This window comes from Pyrus communis, chromosome 11 (assembly GCF_963583255.1).
Source record: "Pyrus communis chromosome 11, drPyrComm1.1, whole genome shotgun sequence".
NCBI classification, from domain to species: domain Eukaryota; kingdom Viridiplantae; phylum Streptophyta; class Magnoliopsida; order Rosales; family Rosaceae; genus Pyrus; species Pyrus communis.
In genome coordinates this window covers 17,958,650-17,978,366 of record NC_084813.1, presented here as the reverse complement: position 1 = coordinate 17,978,366, position 19,717 = coordinate 17,958,650, and the positions used below count along the sequence as shown (strand labels likewise).

At 36.5% G+C, this 19,717-nt stretch overlaps 1 pseudogene; it reads right to left on the bottom strand.

The window, feature by feature from the left end:
- Window positions 1-13,688: 13,688 nt before the first annotated feature.
- LOC137709113 (7-deoxyloganetin glucosyltransferase-like) lies at window positions 13,689-14,653 on the bottom strand (annotated as a pseudogene).
- Between the last annotated feature and the right edge of the window lie 5,064 nt (window positions 14,654-19,717).

The following is a 19,717-nucleotide window of genomic DNA, read 5'->3' as shown; positions in this document are numbered from 1 at the left end:
TGGAACAGAAATCTATACCGCATCATGAAAGTACAACCACATGTTAAAGCTATGCAATGCACTGTACTATCCATTATGCACACCTTTGTTATCTATGTATCACATTCACATGTCTTTTCATTAAATACCCAAATCAATGCAAACAAAATCAGATTAAATACTTCTTCAACAAAGTTACTTATAAATACTTGTTATCAATAAGGAAACTAAAAGCAAAGTTGTATTCTAACCAAAACTACAAAGCCGCAACGAAAACCCTTTGCAAAATAGCTCATGAATATGATCAAGCACCTACGCGTTAATATGCTTGGCACCATGTTGCCAAACTCAGATGCTTGCTCTTCGTCCATATGCTCTATTACCTATGATTTCCAATCCGAGTAAGCAACATTATAAACCAATTACAGTACAACGGGGGCACTTGATTTCTGAGCAAACAGGAATATTTACAGGTTTTATGTGGCAGAACTTTCTAAAGACGGGTTTGAAAGACAAATATGTTAGAAATTACCTCTACGCAAGCGCCAATATCAAATCCACTCAACCGGGAATCAAAATTTGTAATTGAACCATCATAGAGAATTGCAGATTTCATGGCTGACGTACTGGCATCTGAATTTGAGTCAAACTTGGAATGAAGTATCTGCAATATTAACAGAAAATTAAGATTCATGGCTAAGGCAATGTTTAACTAAACAAACTTTATGGCAAAACAAACAAAGATCAATATCTTAAATCAGGACACTTATACATAAGGAAGAAACAGTTCTATTTGATTTGTTGTACCCACCATGACCTAGCACCACACGGATGAGGTTCATCCAAACAAATGATCCTTTAAAATTAGATAAAACCACTACTAATGCTCCCGACCATAAATTAGAACATACTCTTAGTCTTAAAAAAGTGTATCGCATGTCTACTGGCAAGGCAAGATGTCACCCACTGAGTCTTCTGGTGACAAAATCACCAGCAACTAACTATATGTATAGGACCCGGAATATGTATCACATCATTCTTTAGTGCTTATCAAGAGTATTTTCTATTAGCATGTTTACGAATTCTCTAGTATGTTGATCAAAAAGTAAACAAATTCTCTTATGTTTTCAGTAATCGTACTTGGTGGTGAAACAAACAATGTTTACTGATGCATTCTAATTAAGGACAAATAATAATCCGCCAATGGAATTAGATCTACACGGTCAATTGAACATGTCAAGTAAAATCATATGGCAAGGTGGACTTCCTCTTCTGCATTTAATGGTGAATTGAAGACCAATGCCAGAGGTAAAACAAGAGTAAGTACAACCCGACTGCAGCAACAAAAACACAATTGACTTTCACACTACAAAAATAAAATAAAATAAACACATACTTGCACGCAATGCATTTTTTTTTTTTCTGTGTTGTATAAGAATAAAGAAGGATAACATTCCCCTGAAACCAAATTCATCCCCCAAATTCTTGCAATAAAGAGGGAGACCAACCTTGTGTTCTCGGAGAACAGTAGAACAATTAGACACAACCAGACTGATCCAACTTCCCACTATGATAATGAAAAACTAAAATTAATAAAATAGCTCAAATCATATCACAGTATGTCACAAAGTACACCATTTGATAATCAATAAATTTAACAAAAATGGATTCAATTCACTCCAAGGTAAGCAAGCTTATTAATCATCTTGTCATAGTAGTAAGTGAACTTGAAATTCCCCTCTAACGTGATCAACCCTTTTTTATCCATAGTTAAAGACCCTAAAAATGTAAACCCCTTATCCATACTTTAAATTTACACCCTTACACCCCCATTTTCCTAGACTTTCTCAGGAACAAAACAAAACATATAACACTCAAAATCCAAATCAAACAAACTAAAATAACCGAGGGGGAGACCCCCATCATGCTCTCTAAGGACATTGCAATGATTTGAGACAACCAGAGTGATCCAAGTCCTTACTGTGATCATGAAAAATTATAATTAATAAAATCACTCAAATCATATACAGCATATCACAAACTATGCCATCTGATAATCAATGAATTTAACAAAATTTAAAATGAATTGGAGTCGCTCCAAACAGTATACATTTACAACAACAAAAAATTCAGTTTTTAGCAACTGGGATCAAAATAAAAATACAAAACATTAATTTAAGTATCCCACACAAAAACATCGCACAAAGATCATTAAAAAAACCACCCAAAACAACAACAGAGATAACCACCATGAAAAAAAATCTCTAAAAATTTAAATTAACAGTTTAAAATTTTAATTCAGAAGAAACGATATTAGTTAAATAACCTAGAATGTAAAATTAATACAGAATAACAGAGAAAAACACATTCTCAATTCTCTTTTGCAGGCAAAAAGACAGAAACTGTTTAAACCAAAAATAGTTGAAGAGTTTAAAAATTTAACTCAGAAGAAACCATATTAGTTGAGTCAACCTAGAATGTAAAACTAATACAGAATAACAGAGAAAAACACATTCTCAGTTCTCTTTTATGGGCAAGAAGACAGACATCGTTAAAAAAAAAAAAGTCAAAACTTCACTCTGTATCAATTAATCAATAGTCTAAAGTCTGAAAAAAATTTGATTTCAAAGCCTTCCTTAGGAACTATAAAACGTATCAACGCATACATTATGATAGCGATGATGGTATCCATGAAACCTCAAGCTGCAAGGAAATACTGCTTTTGGAAATTTTCAATATAAATGGTTTTGCAAACCAGCCACTAATGAAACATCTAATTTCAAACAAAAAATAAAAGCTTTCTATAACTGACACATTATCCTTCTTCTTTCCTCCCATTAACTTCCCACCCTCCCTATTAATCCTTCCATTTTGAAACTCCTCCTTAATTCTTGCTATTCTGCACAAAACCTGCCAAATCTTTCCCTCACTTCTCAAAACCCAAATAATCACTCCAAATGCACAAAATTACAATTAAATTAATATTACATTACACAAAATGACATTCAAAACCATAATACACAAAAACCAAGGGTGAATTCAACACCCTAAATAAGTGGAAGCATTCGTACCTCAAATGAATTTGCAGCTTAATTTTCTTGCTGACAAACCGTGACCTACAAAACCAAATTACATATATCAACATAAAGGAATCAATGTAAGAAACCAAAGTACCATTTGAAATACCAGTGGCATAGCCTCTTGAGCTTCGAAGCATGAAAATTCCAAAAAATACGCAATCTTTGAAATACTCATTTCAATTAAACATCAGAAGAATTTTCCCTTCCAATTCAAAGCTTTCAAAAAAATTGAAAACTTCAAATTCTCAGTGACCAAGCAGGACATTAACCAATCAAGATCCTAAACCCACAAAATCAATCCTAAAACGAAACCTAATTAAGTACTATGTACATATATAACATGTTAGCTTTCTACTTTAAGAAAAATTATTAAATTGGGGAAGTGATCAAATGGGATGGGTCTTCCCTATTAAGCAGCAGGATTAATTCCAACAAAAGAAAACAATATGATCAAGATCAAGAACAATGCATGCAACAAAGAGACAGAGAGTGTGGAAATTAGCAGGGTGGTAGAATTCCACACAGAGAGATCCTGAGCGATGTTGGAGATCTCTTCCTTAGCTTTCTTAGAAAGATTTCAGCATACGAACTCCTACCCAGTCAACCTCACACAAAATTAGTTCAAAATTAAACATCTAGTCCCTAAATTAACACAAAAAAAAAAAATAAATAAAAAAGAGACAAAAGCTAGCAAGAGATCCAGCCATCCGTACAATAATCGGATAAACAAACACCTAAAAAAAAGAGGAAAGGAAGAGATTCTGACAATATTATTATCTCAATTATTGAAATTGTATGAAGACTTAAATGAATAAAATAAGAAAATACATATTAAAATGTACTTATAACGGTATTTAATTATCAGAAAATTAAAATTATCTTTTTTGTAATTTTCAAGTTGTTAAAAAAAACATGTATACCGGTTTAAAAAGTTGGGTAAAAAAAGAATAAATAGGGGTAAATGATTATAGTTAAATGGGTAAACGGTTATAGTTAAATAGATGCACGGTTATAAGTATAGTTAACCGTTTATAAACGTTTATGGGTATGGATATAACCGTTTATGCAATTAGCTAATGGATAAACGGTTATGCAGATATAAACATAAACGATTATGGGTAAATAATCGCGATTACTTGCCCGCTATAACCGTTACCCGTTCCACTCACATCCCCTAAACCCTCACCGAATGAAGAATGAAGAGGCGGTGGTAATTTTGTAAATCAAACAATAAGTTCTAAACAATGAATTTAAAACAGTGCATTACCTGTTGAATGAGACGAAAAAACTGAAAACCCATACCTCTCTCTGTCATTCTCTTCTCACTGATCATGTGCGGTAACCCATTAACACCCAAAAAATGCACACAGCCATGCTTTCTCCTCTCTCTCTCTCTCTCTCTCTCTCTCTCTAAAATCAGAGAAAATCCCATAGGTCCTGACCTAGCTAAATCTGTCTCACTCAGTCGAAACTCGTAGCTCCCATCTCCCTCCAATCTATCAGTCCCTCTGTCCCCCTCCTCTCATCCCCCCCCCCCCCTCCCCCAACAACCCTCTGACCGATGCATCAGCCACAGGACACCCACCCGCACGTCCCTGCTGAAAATCCTCTCCCCCGACGAAAATCTCCCTCTAACCCGTCAACCCTTCTATCCCCCTTCCCTCTCTCTCCTCGAGTCAAAAGCCCAAATCCAGCCGAAAGACACAAAACCCGTTCTTAAGCCCGTGGCAATCTTGTAAATAAAACGAAATTTGAGCTGATCAAATCAGCCCGGCGGCAAAATGAAATGTATCCAAAATTGGACAGTGCCACTTCTCCCCTTAATTTAGAAATCAGTCCGGTGGCAAGCTCGTAAATAAAATGAAATGTATCCAAAATTGTGCCACTTCTCCCCCCAGACTAAAGTAATGTGGATTAGTTCTTCAAGTACTGCTCTACTAAGGAACAAAGGTGAGCTAAATCGGGCTATAGTCCAGGTCATTTATTCTTAGAGAACAGTTGCTACGTAGAGAGCCAGCCAACATTCTTCACCTAGCCAAACCCTTATCTAAGGCAAGTGGTCCTTTACAACAGTGATAGAAAGGTGTTGAGTTCTTATATGACGATATGGTTTTAAACTTCGTCGGTGACTAATCTAACATCTAATATAACAAAATCTATCGTTTGATCCAAAAAAAAAAAAAAAAAAAAAAAAAAAAAAAAAAACCCCTCCTCTAAGCACTAGTGACTAGGCCATTTGGTCAAATTTCCTCAAGTAGTTGGCCTGTTTTCATGGCTTCTTGGCTTTTTATTATTTTATATTCTTCTAAATTTTATTGTTTTTTAGTTTATTCTACTACAAGTTTGCTTCATCTTCTAATTTCTTCTTACACTTTTCTTCAAGCTCCAAAACCACGAAGTGGCATATAATAGCGTTGCTTCTTCATTTTCATATTCAAGAACTTCATTCAAATTCTTTTGCTAGACGTTGTGTTAGTTATATTAAACTATTTGAAATGTTTTGATAGGTTATATATGAGAACGTCATTTCAATAATGACAAGGTATCGAAGTTTGCAGAAATCATTTTATTATGGATAGAAAAAGGTAAATTAATTAGCCTAGCTTACCCGACTAAAAGTTCATGGCTCCGTCCCTGACAAGCACCTACTCAATTCAGTAACGAGCGACAATGCCCTAGGTCTTCTATTCGTGTTGATATTGTTGGACTTTCAATCAAAAAAATTTCTAAGACAAATAGGATCAATTTAATTAAAAACAAAGACTAAACAAAACTTAAGATGTAGTAGCAGGATAAACATGTTGCTAATTCTTTGCACCGATAACATTTAGGAATGCAATACATGATTCTTCTTAGTCCTTAAATATGAAGAGCATCTAGATCTTTCTAAACTGAATTTGATTCACTAATTTTTCTAAGTTTGCAGATGAAGAACCGTGTGGACCAGTGGCTTCCTCTGCCAGTTTTTTTCCACCTTCTCTCCCTCCATTAACTCTTTAGCAAGCTTCTCAAGTCTCAGCATAGGCACTCCTGTAGACACACTTTCCACCGTCGAATTCCAACCACTGTGTGTCAGAAATCCTCCAACTGATGGATGGTTAAGGACTTTCTCTTGAGGGCACCAACTTGATAACACCAGAAAATCAAACCAGAAACTCAAAGAATCCAAGAAGTATGAGAAAGAAAGATTGTTAGAGAGAAAGAAGATAGCAGCGGAAAATGAAGGAAAATCTCAATTGAACATTGGAAGAGTAAACGTTTTTACAGTAGCTTTTATAACACTCCTCTAACTGATTTGCCTAAGTGGCACTCCTCTACCTTATATCCTAACCAATCAATCTAACTTATTTGCCTATGTGGCACTCCTCTACATTATATCCTAACCAATCAACACTCAACACTTGTACATCCGTTATTATCCCCCCTCAATCGCAGCCAGGAACCCCAAGGCTGAGATTGATGCAGTGCTTAACAAACACAGGACTGTGAAGGCCCTTAGTAAGAACATCTGCAACTTGATTGTCTGTAGAGATATAGTGCACCACGATATCCTTCTTCTGCACCCGTTCACGAACAAAATGATAATCAATATCAAGATGTTTAATCCTGGAATGGAAGACAGGGTTGGTGCTAAGAGATAAGGCTGAAATACTATCACAGTGTAAATCAGGAGGAGCAGGTAAAAACTAATGGAGATCTTTCATAAGGGACCGTATCCAACACACATCAGCTGCACAATTAGCTAGAGCTTTATACTCCACTTCTGTGGAGCTGCGAGACACAGAAGATTGTTTCTTGGACTGCCACGAAACAGGATTAGAACCAAGAAAGACGACATAACCTGTAACTGACCTCCTGGTGTTAATATCAGAACCCCAATCAGCATCGGAATAGGCAGAAATGTGAATATCAGGAGCTGATCGATAAGTAAGTCCACACAGTAGAGTCCCTTGAAGATATCTGAGTATCCGTTTGACAAGGAACATGTGGGCATCAGTTGGAGCTGTCATATATTGACACACAACATTGACAGAATGAGCAATATCAGGCCTGGTGAAGGTCAAATACTGAAGTGCTCCAACAATATTGCGATAGAAACTTGGATCAGACAAAGGTTGCCCTGCAGATAGAAGTAACTGAGTATGAGGCTTTGAAGGTGTTGGTGCAGGCCTACAATTCTCCATCCCTGCTCTTTTGATAAGCTCTTGTGCATATTTAGTCTGACTAAGAAACATATCGCCATTGCCTTTATACTGAATATGCAGCCCTAAGAAGTATGTGAGCCTTCCCATGTCCTTTAAATCAAATATTTCACTTAGAGCAGTAATCACACCCTGAACTTTGGTAACATTCGAACCTGTAAGTATTATATCATCTACATACAGAAGTAACACAATAATATCCTCACCATCTGTCTTAACAAAAAGACTTGTGTCAGACTGTGAAACAGTGAATCCCATCGAAGGTAAGACTCCTGTGAACTTAGCATTCCAGGCTCGCGGAGCCTGTTTAAGTCCATACAAGGATTTAACAAGTTTGCAGACATGGTTAGGCACTCTGGAATCAACAAACCCATGCGGTTGCTGCATGTATATTTCTTCCTGCAACTCACCATGCAGAAATGCATTTTTGATGTCAAGTTGGCGAAGTTCCCATTTGTGACTGGTAGCAAGTGCAAGAATTAAACGCACTGTAGTATGTCGCGCCACTGGACTAAATGTCTCAGAATAATCCAGCCCATGTTCCTGTATATAACCTTGAGCCACCAAACGTGCCTTGTATCGAGATATACTGCCATCAGGGTTTCTTTTCAATTTGTACACCCATTTGCTCCCAATAACAGTTCTGTGAGGAGGAGGAGGTACAAGAACCCAAGTCCCTTGCCCTTTAAAAGCATCAAACTCATCTTGCATAGCATGCTGCCAATTAGAATTCGTAGCTGTAATTTTAAAAGTCTTTGGTTCCTCACACTCAACACTCTCAGCCAGAAACGAGAATCCATCAGAGCACAAAGATCCATGACCAACTCCTAATGACTGCAATTCAGGAAAGCTAGCACAAAAAGCAGTATAATCTCTCCTCTGAATAGCCCCAGTTTGAAGTCTTGTTGTCATAGAATGTGTGTTAGCTGTATTATCAGGAATGGAATTCCAATCACTCACAGAGATAGGAAGTGATACCTGAGGATGTGCTGGACTCAGGACAGGTGACAAAGGTTGCTGGAGATCTTGTACAGGAGATGAGCTGAAAGACCCAGATTCCTGTGTTCCAGATCCCTGCCCAGATTCCTGTGTTCCAGATCCCTGCCTTTGTAACTGAACTAGCTCTGGAGACACACTGTCATGTTCACTTGAAGCTCTAAAGGGAACCAGAATTGGAGTAGAGGTGACCAAGCTTGGAACATAATGACTACTCAACATCTCAGATGGTTTACATTTTGCAGGAAACACAGACTCATCATGAATAACATGCCTAGATAAAACCAACTTCTGTGTCTGCAAATTGTAACAGATAGCCCCTTTGTAACCTGAAGCATATCCTAAGAATATACACATGACAGATCGAGGTTGAAGTTTACTGTCATTATAATGTCTCAAGTATGGAAACACAGCTGAACCATATATTTTCAAATCCTTTACTGATGGCTGCCTAGCATACAACCCAAAATATGGTGAATTCATTTGTAATGACTTAGAAGCCATTCTGTTGATTAAGTACACAGCATGTGCACAAGACAGATACCAAAACTCCTGTGACAACCCAGCAGCATTCATCAAAGTTATTGCTGTTTCAACTACATGTCTATGCCTCCTTTCAACCAATCCATTTTGTTGGGGAGTGTATGGGCAGGAAATTCTATGAATCATTCCTTTAGACTGCATAAATTCTTTAAACAAATGACTAACAAACTCACCACCTCCATCTGATTGGAAGGACTTTATTTGAACTCCAAATTGAACCTCAATATACTTATAAAACTTGACAAATATCAAAAACACCTCTGATTTATTATATAAGGGAAAAATCCACATGTATCTTGTACAATCATCAACAAATACAACATAGAATCTATACCCTTCTATAGACTTAAGAGAGGAGGGTCCCCAAACATCAGAATGGATTCTATCAAAAGGTAAGATACATCTAGATGACTCATTATCAAAAGGTTTTCGAGTAATCTTCCCATGAATACAAGATGTGCACATGGTATGCTTATTATCCACAGAGACTGGAATCTGAGACTTAGCTAACATAACTGCCATGACCTCATTTGTAGGGTGCCCTAGCCGTTGATGCCAGAGAGAAGACTTGATCAACTGTCCAATAAAAGCCTTTGGAACTATCCACGAAGACACAGGAATCTGGAACAACTCGTGAGGTCTACTCCTTCCTTTGTACAAGATCTCCCTTGTCACCTTGTCCTACACAAAGAAATTCATGTCATCACAGATAAACCAGCATCTGTTATCTTTACACAGCTGCTTTACAGATATTAGATTCACAGCAAGAGATGGAACATGCAGCACATTTTTCATAATAATAGAATGAGAAGGTGTTTTAATAATTGCAGAACCAGTATTCTTAATCGGCAAACCTTGACCATTGCCAATTTTAATGTTCTCTGAACCTTCAAAAGAAGACACTTGATGTAGGCTAGCAAGATCAGATGTCATGTGGTGTGAGGCTCCTGTATCCACAATCCAATTTGCAGCATTGGAATATGATGGTGAACTCTGAACATTCATTGCTTGCATTGCAGATGGGACTTGATATGGAAGATCAGATGCATGTATGTTCTGTGAACCATTCATCCCTTGCATAGAATGTGCATGCCCCTGATATGAATAATGAGCAGCAAAATTCGGAGGTTATGGAACAGGACCCTGTGATGGAGGAATCATTGAGGAATGACCAGGAAATGTAGGTCCAAGAGAAGCAGGAGGACCAGAAGGTTGATAGGAATAATTTCCCCTGTGATAACATTCCAGAGCACTATGTCCCCTTTTTCCACAAATCTGACATTCAGTATTGAAATGTGGTGAAGTACTCTGCACAGTTCTATAAAAACAATTCGGAGCAGTATGCCCTCTTCTCTGACAGATTTGACACTCTGGATGTAATGTAGTCCTAGACTCAACATTTCCATTCCAACCACTATTATTCCTGTAATTCGACCCTTTACCTTTAAAGCCTGATCGATAAGTGTTATTTCCCCTTGACTGTCCTCCATTGGAAAACCGTTGTTGAGATCCAGGAAACTGCACTGAAGTTTGGTGTTGCCTTGAATGATCTTGTGGATGCTGCTCCAAGGAACCAACACACCCACCACCTGATCTATAAGAACTTTGATGAGAACCATACGCAGGTTGCATCATTTGAGATTGTGGAAAGAATGACATTTGTTGTGGCAGTGGAGCAGCAGTAAGAACACCTCCAGTACTAGACTGTTCATTTGCAGACGAATTGGAACTGGATGCACCATTAGTATACAAACCAGCCATATTATGAGTCAATGAATTCATAACCACATCATTCTCCCGTTCAGCACCAATTAACAGTGCCCTAAACTCCTTCATAGTGACATTAGAATCCCTCGCAAGTATAATCGTCCTAATAGTTGCAAACTCTCGAGGTAGCCCAGCAAGAGCAGCAATCATCACATCATTATCTGATACATATTCCCCTGCAGCCATCAATTGATCCCTGATTGTCTTGATTCGTAACAGATATTTATCCATTGAATCCCCACCTTTTTGAACTGTATGTAATTCTGTTTTCAAGTGATTAATACCTGTCCTAGACACTGATGCAAACCTTTCCTCAAGATTTGTCCAAGCTTCAGCAGCAGTCTTACACCCGATAACATACTCTATTGCACCATCAGTCAACGTTGCAATCAACAGACTCAACAAAGATAAATCCGTGGTCTCCCAATCTTGAAAAGCATCTATCAATTCTTTTGTAACCCCACTTTCTGCATTAACCACAAACTTCGACGGACAAGAAGCTGAACCATCGAAATGATCAAACAGTTTGTACCCCTTTAACACAGACCTGAATTGAAATGACCATTTGGTGTAATTATGCTCACCAAGACGAATAGTGAGCATGCCCAACAATCCCTCAATTTTCACAGAGGGAGCCATACCAAATATAGTTCAAGACTCAACAATTTAACAATTCTTGAAGAAATCTCAGACAAACACAACAATTTTCTTGACCTAGACCGTGACAAACTCAACTTTCTTGAATCAATGGCATTGGCCTTTAGACTCATTCTTAGCACAAAGTAATGGCATTGGCCTTTTCAACTACCCAGCGCTCAATCAACTAATATAACAATGGCATTGGCCTCTACAACTTCATCTTCGCAAATCAAACAACACAAACTACTAAAAGAAAATCACCAGAATCAACCACACAACCATTTGAGGAGAACGAAAAACAACAAAGAAACACTACACAGCACCTGAAATTCCTGCTTTGCCCTGATTGCAACCCCAAATCGCCAAGAAAAATACTCCAAACAGACAGATTCGCAGATCATCACGCTTCCATTACTGACTTCGACGAGCACACACCCACGCACGATCACAGGCTCTTGATACCATGATAACACCAGAAAATCAAACCAGAAACTCAAAGAATCCAAGAAGTATGAGAAAGAAAGATTGTTAGAGAGAAAGAAGATAGCAGCGGAAAATGAAGGAAAATCTCAATTGAACATTGGAAGAGTAAACGTTTTTACAGTAGCTTTTATAACACTCCTCTAATTGATTTGCCTAAGTGGCACTCCTCTACCTTATATCCTAACCAATCAATCTAACTGATTTGCCTATGTGGCACTCCTCTACATTATATCCTAACCAATCAACACTCAACACTTGTACATCCGTTATTACAACTCGCTACTAGACTTATTCCCTTAGTTTCATCCACAAACTCGGGTGGCAAAATGCTGATTTACCAACCACCAAGTCAGGCCTAATTACCCAGAAGAAAGAAACCTTGCTATTTGCAAGTCCCCAACCAATTCTTTATCTTTGAGTGGTGCAAGTCCTCTTTCCACCAAAGCAGGATATTTCATAGAGTCCATAGAGCTGCTTGCTGGAAAAGTAAGAAGAGTGATGGGAATGCCAAGTTAAGCTGCAGTGGTTTGTGAATGCCAAACCATCTGAAACAATAAAAGTCACTGGTGGAGTACTATTGTTGACGAGGTCAAGCAAGTGTTTTTTATGGAACCGGCAAGCAATTGAAGTCTAGGGTGCAAACTTACAAAAAGTAACGGTCGGATGTACAATAACTTTGGTAGTGCCAATTAAATTAAGGGAACTTTAACGGGCTTTCGATACATGTTTAGGTTAACAAAAAACCATATTTTTAAACTAAAAAGTCAATTCTTGTACTATTTATTTTATCCCTTATTTTTTCTTTATCGTTAAAACTCAAAGTTTTCAAACTCTTTTCATTAGTTTTCCTTTAAATTAACAAGATGAAGACAAAGCCAAATTAAAAGAACAAATAAAAAGGGTTAAACTCTGTTTACTACCCTCATGTTTCATGGTTTTCAATATTTAGTACATTAAGTTTTTTTCATCCCAAAGTCATACCTAAATTGTTAATTTTGGGACAGTCTCATACAACCGTTAGTCAAACTGTTAGTTCTCCTGTTAAATGATGGCGTGGCGCCCATGTGGACAATGATTGGAAGCCACGTGTCATTAAAAAATATTAAAATAATTAATTAAAAAAAAAAAAAAACCATCCTCCCCCCCCGGTGGGGCCCCAACCCAGAAGAAGAAGAAGAAGAAGAAGAAGAAGCAGAAAAACCAAATCTGCAACCCAGAAGAAGAAGGAGAAGAAAACAAAAACAGCAGCCCAAACCCAATTCGTCCACACCCCCACTCCCCCCCCCCCGGGCGACCCACTTGCCTTCCCCCTGCGCCGCATTCCATATTTGCAACCCAGAAAAAGAAGAAGAAGACACAAAAAAAAAAAAAAAAAAAAAAAAAAAAAAAAAAACCAAATCTACAACCCAGCAGAAGAAGAAGACCGTGGGTTCAATTTCTTTTAACTTTGGAAATCTAACGGTTCAAATGAAAAGATCATTGAAAATCCAACGATCTGCTGATTAAGAGGACCATGGGTGGGCTGGGCTGACTATCACATGGGTGGGGCCCTCCCTCACCCTACTGCTGATTGAAAAGGCGCAACCCATGCAATTGTTGCGAGGGTTGCTAATTTTTGCCCAACTGCATCCCATTTTTGGATCCAAAGGTAATTGAACCCAATTGCCCTTGCAATTGAAGGCCCGCTAGAGATGTTATAAGTGGTTGTCATATGATCGAGATTTTCTTTGATAAATAAAATACTTCCTTGTATCTTTTAGTAGTTAACTTTAGATATTCTTAAACCATAGAAGAAAAAAATTTTGGGTGTACATTTTCGTGTGTCTACATCTCTTGTCAAGTGACCCACACAAAACAAATATTGGTACATAAGATAAATAAAACTTATATCTGAACAAAATTGAAGATGGCAGCAAGATAAACATATATCTCCTTTGACAAAAAAGAAAAAAAAAAAAAAAAAAAAAAAAAAAGACAAATAGCTTCTTATACAAAACGTCTAGCTTTTTCTTAATTGAATTTGATTCACTAAATTCTCTAAGTTTGTGGATGAAGAACCATGTGAACCAGTGGCTTCTTCTGCCAATGTCTTCCACTGCATGGCCTTATTCTTCATTTTCTTCCCCCTTCTCTCCCTCCATTAGTTATCTAACAAGCTTCTCCAGTTCATCTCTCTTCACTTTATTATCAATCTCCATACCAATGCCCCATTCTTTTCAACTATAGTGGTAGTTTGTTTGCTAATCAGCACAGAATGGCCAACATAACATAGGCATGCCTGCTGACACACTCTCTATCATTGAATTCCAACAGCTATGTGTTAAAAATCCTCCAACTGATGGGTGGTTAAGCACTTGCCCTTGTGGGCACCAACCTGCTATTAGACTTCTTCCCTTGGTTTCATCCACAAACTCAGGTGGTAAAATTGCCGATTCACCAATGACCAAGTCAGGCCTAATTACCCAAAAGAAAGTAAGCTTGCTATTTGCAACACCCCAACCGAACTCCACAAGTTGTTCCGGTGTCATTACCGTTATACTGCCGAAATTCACCTAAACAACTGAGTTTGGCGCCTTATCATTAAGCCACCTGAGGCACTCAGTTTCTTCTCTCCATAGACTGTATCCCAAGGACTTCAAAGGGTGTTGTGGTATCTGATTGAGAAGTAATTGGAGAGGGCAAATGGCGTATACAGGCGGAGACATAGACGACAGCATCCAAAACATCTGGCTCCAATGCATCAAAAGTATGTACAACGACAGCTGAGGCTTCATGAACTTGACCAATTACTTCAAGGACGCCAGTGAAAATTTCATCATTGGGATCTGTTGTTAAAAAGTTATTTGGGAGATCCCTTAAACGGATAATTTTCATTCCTGGAATCCAATCTATAACCTGGTCTAAAAATCCATTTATGAAACAACTCTCATCTGCACAATTAGCACCCACATGATACTTAAACATTAATGAAGGTTCATTAATATGCCTTATACTACTACTACTAAGTACCCTACATACGATATATATTTTATGAAAGGTTTTATGACAAATTAGGATGGAAAAAATCTATTACTTATTATGATATACGAGTTTTCTAAACCTAGGGGTTAGTACGTTAAAGATTAACTGTTTTATTACTACTTATATATCAACTTGGTCCATTGATGTTTTGTTTTCTGCCCCCTCAGGAATTAGATTCGAGGCGTACAATCCCGACATCAAGGCACTCTCGCATCGGCATCTTCAAGTTCTCTCGGTGTAGGACCCATATCTTTGTTCATTCAATTTATATTATTCCTTTTTAGTGTCTCATTTTAGTTATATGATCTGAACACGATCCACAATTGCATATTCATTATAATTAATTTACAAGTTTTATTTATGTCGATTATTTGTTTCTAGTTCTCAAGCATCCTAATATGGCTTCGTCACCTTCGGGTGTCGGTCAACATGTACCTATTATGGTGTTTGGAGAATATCAGGGTCAGGCATGTCTGAACACAAAAATAAATTATCAACCAACAATTTGAAAGAGTCGACGTTTGAGGATACAAACTTGAATAGAGTAGTTTGATCAAATTCACTATTCATATAACTCTCACAAAAGGTGAAAATGTGTTTCAGAAGTTATACCTAAGTAAACATAAATGATATTCAAATACAATAAGACTTGTTTCTTTTAAAACTGTAACTGACCATCCACCTAATCAAATTGTCATACTCAAATTTTTAACCTTTGAGACAAGTAGACGAAGAACGTCCAAATTGATGAGAATCGGTACCCAAATTTTACGAAGACTAAACTGTCATTACATACATGTCCAATATAAATGGAGTAGCAAGTAAAAACATGAAGAAAGAACGGGCATAAGCAATCAAAATTATTTTTAGAAAAAGAAGGAAAAAAAGCCTTGTAAACTAGAGTTTCTTTGCTAAAATTACATGACAAGATGACAAGGCCAGCTGGTTCGAATCTTCACAGAATTCGTGATTATCAAAAAGCTTGTTGAGAATATTAATAAGATACTTGATAATGAAAGTTCGAAATTATCTCTTATCAAGAAAAGATTAAAGTTCAATTCTATCCCGGACCTTACAGTAAATTTCAGGCCATTTGGAGAATGTGTTTTCAAAACTAAAAACGGCTTTAGATTATTAGAAGTGCTTCTGACGATATTTGGTAAAAAAATAATAATTAGGAACATAGAAAAGCTTTTGGGTTACCTAAAAAACACTTGTAATTTTGTTAAAATTATTGATACGTTAATAGCGAAAATAATCCCTAAGATTTGCATAACTCATCACTTTGGTCCCTGAGAATGAAAATCAATAGAAATGGTCACTGAGATTGGCCACGATCCATCATTTTGATCATTCGGTTAAAAACTCTTTGGTAATTTTCAAAGCTTCGTAACTTAATCATTTCTTAACCAAATTCGACCCATAATATATAAAAATGAAGATAGAAAAGTATAGAACAAGATTATACCATTTGGAAGCTCAATAGTTGGAAACTGGGTTAACTTTAAACATTCATATCAACATTCATAACTTCTTCAATACTGAACGAAATTGAGTGATTCAAAAACAAAAATCATATTTCTCGACGAGATGAAGAGAATGGTACCTTTCTTCACTGATAATTCACCGTGGTTTGACCAGAAAACGGCTCGAAAGTGGCTAACCATTTTCAATTTAGCCACTTTCAAGCTGTTTTTACCCCAAACCACGACAAGTTAGCCATCGAAAAAGATACCATTCTCTTTGTATCATCGAGAAGTATGATTTTCGTTTTTGAATCACTTGATTTCGTTGATTATTGAAGAAGTTATGAACATTTAAAGTTTACCCAGTTTCCGATGAGTTTTCCGATTTTTTCGGCGGACCAGTCACCTTTGAATCTATTTTCCGACCATCTCCGGCAACCATTGGGCTTCTAAATAGGTATAATCTTATTCTACACTTTCCTGTCTTCATTTTGAGATATTATGGGTTGAATCTGATTAAGAAACGATTGAGTTACGAAACTTTGAAAATTGCCAAAGAATTTTTAACAAAATGACCAAAATGATAGATGGTGGACAACCTCAGAGACCATTTCTATTGATTTTCAATCTCGAGGACCAAAGTTATGAGTTATGCAAATCTTAGGGCCATTTTGGCTATTTAGCCCTAATAGAAGTGATTTTACTCAAAATACATTTGAGCAGAAGTACTGTAAAAGAAGTATTTTGAAGCGGACTTTTATTTCTCCATCTTTTTATTTTTCATTATAATCATAGTTATCTAAATGTATCAAATAAATTAACGGTGTAGATATCAAGTAGTATATTCATGATAAACCATCCATGTATTTGATATATTTATGATAAATCGTTCATGTATTTGATATATTTAGATGACTAAACAAACTCTAATTCGAATAATTTTTGCAGACATGATCTTCAAATGAATCTCAAGAACATATATTGTTTCGTTTATAAAAATTTTATATATTTTTTTCAAAGTAGAAGACTGATTCATTCTCCTAAAGATGAACACAACTAGTATCCAAAATGAAAAGCAGACCCTTGGCCTGCCAATCAAACCCAACAAGCTTTTTCTGACGGCTTCAACCAACAAGCTTTTCAACACAACTAAAAGAGTATCAACTGCAGAACAGTCTTAGGTTTGGTTTGGTATCGAGGTAATTTTAAAAAAAAGTTGGTATAAAAAAAAGTTGGGAGTTATTTTTGTGTTTGGTAAACATTCAGTTTCAGCATTTTTTCACAGTTTTGGGTGAAAAAAAAAGCCAAAAACAAGAAGCTGCAAAACCTAGCTTTGAACAACCATTTTTTTTTTCACATCTGTTTTACATAAAAGTTTACCAAACACTATAATACTGTTTTTTTCTTTTCAAAAGTATTTTTACAAAAAAGTTTATCAAACACTCTGCTGCTTTATTTCACAGCTGCTTATTCTCACAGCACAGCAGAAGCAGCTTTTTTTCAAAGCACAGCAATACCAAACCAACCCTTAAGTCAATGCTATTTCGGCCTAACAGTCTGCTAAAACATAAAACAAACATTTTGACCAAGTCCCACTAACCCTACCCTAAGAAATTTTGTACTTCCCTTCATTTGTAGAGGCGCTCACTTGCTATATATTTCTCAATTCAAGTGACCATGGGAACACAACAATTCGTATGTTACTCATAATTTTAAAGGCTTGAAAGCTTTCGCTCATGACGCCCCTATTTTCTACGCATTTTAGCACAACATTTGTAGATAGAGTAATGTTTAGGAGACCAAATTTTTTAACCAAATTTGTCAACCAAATAATGTGCACCAATAAGAAATAAGCACGTTAATCAACAATTAAGTAATAATTCAATCATCACTATTCACAGCATTTGATTTACAAAATTTAATTTACAAATTTTGTCTCTATAGCATTACTCGTGTAGATAACTCGGTATATTATCATTGCATAAGCCAAAAGAGCGAGGGTAGGCATTGAGTTATAATTAAGTTGTCGCTTGGGTTAGCTCAAATGGCGAAGTTGAGTGAGACTTGAACCTTTGGCTAATTAATCACATTGGACTTCGACAATATTGTGCAAATTAAGTATTTTCCATCATTTCATTATTTTTGTCACAAAACCTAGTGATCGACATAAAGTCACATGTCTAATCACATAGCTAGGTTAGATGTCAACATATGACTAAAACAACCTCAAGTTAGATCCTTAAGATTAGGGGTGGGCATTTGTGCGGGTCAACCGACAAACCCATCCAACATTAATTGGGTTGGGTCGGTTAAAAGCCCAAAAAAATAATTTCTGGGTTTAAACTCGGCCACCCGATCCATAGCCACTATTACATGGGTTGCAATATTACAAACCCGTCGAAATTTGGGCACCTAAATATAGATATATGTTAGCTAATTTATGCGGAAGAGGATCCTCTCCTAAGCTCAGGATGAGGGTCTCCTAAAAAGTTATAATAATTGCAACCGTTAAATTAAAATTAAACGGTCCAGATTTTGTGGTCAGGAGGATCCATATTCTATGCTCAGGAGAGGATCCTCTTCCAATTTATGTGATTTCCTCTCAATTTTGGAATATCCTCCTTTCATCAAACCCTTATACCCAATTTCACTCCTCCTTCCGCCAAACCCTCAGACTAACTCCAACCCTTGGAGTAATCTCAAAATTTGGCTTCTAAACCCACCACATTTCACTCTAACCTTTGGCCTAAAATTTGATTTTGGATTAAAACTCAAAATTGAGCCAAATACTAGGTTTTAATCCCACTGGTGCAACTAAATGCACCAAGTAGAGGCCACCTGCATGGGATTTGACGTGCCTGTTTGAATCTCACACCCCCAACTTTTCCAAACCAGAGATGCTGGGTCCCATGCACATCGGCATGTCTACAAAATAGAAAGGCTTGTCAGCGAGAATTGAGAGCCTAACAACTCTTTGATTTAATCCAACAGTTTGGATCTTTGGACCGTTGACTAATCCAACGGCCCAAATTCAACTTTAATTTTTTTTAATTTTATATTTATAAATTTATTGAATCTAACAGTTGAGATTTAATATGATCAAATCCAATATTAGAAAAAGATTTAAAAACTCCAATTTAAATTCAACGGCTAAAATAATTTAAAAAAAAATATTTAACTCAAACTTTACTAAAAAAACTCTACAAATACCTACGTATTTGTTCAAACATCCACACAAAATTCACTTTTCTCCTACAATTCTTCCAATTTTTCTTTCTACCATCTTACAAAAACATTTGTGTTTCATATTCTTTCATAGTGTTTAATGAGTTTCATAGTGTCGGTTTAGTGGTTTTTCAATATTTATCGGAATTTAAATATTTTTAAGTTAAAATGTTCATAAAATTAATTTAGGATAGTCTACGTAAATTTTTTTTTTTTAAAGTTAATTAAAATTTAACCTAAATTCATTCTTTAATAATCTGAGGCTAAAATTTTAGGATAAAATGGTTGGAGCAAAAAAATTGTTTCTTGGTAAAAA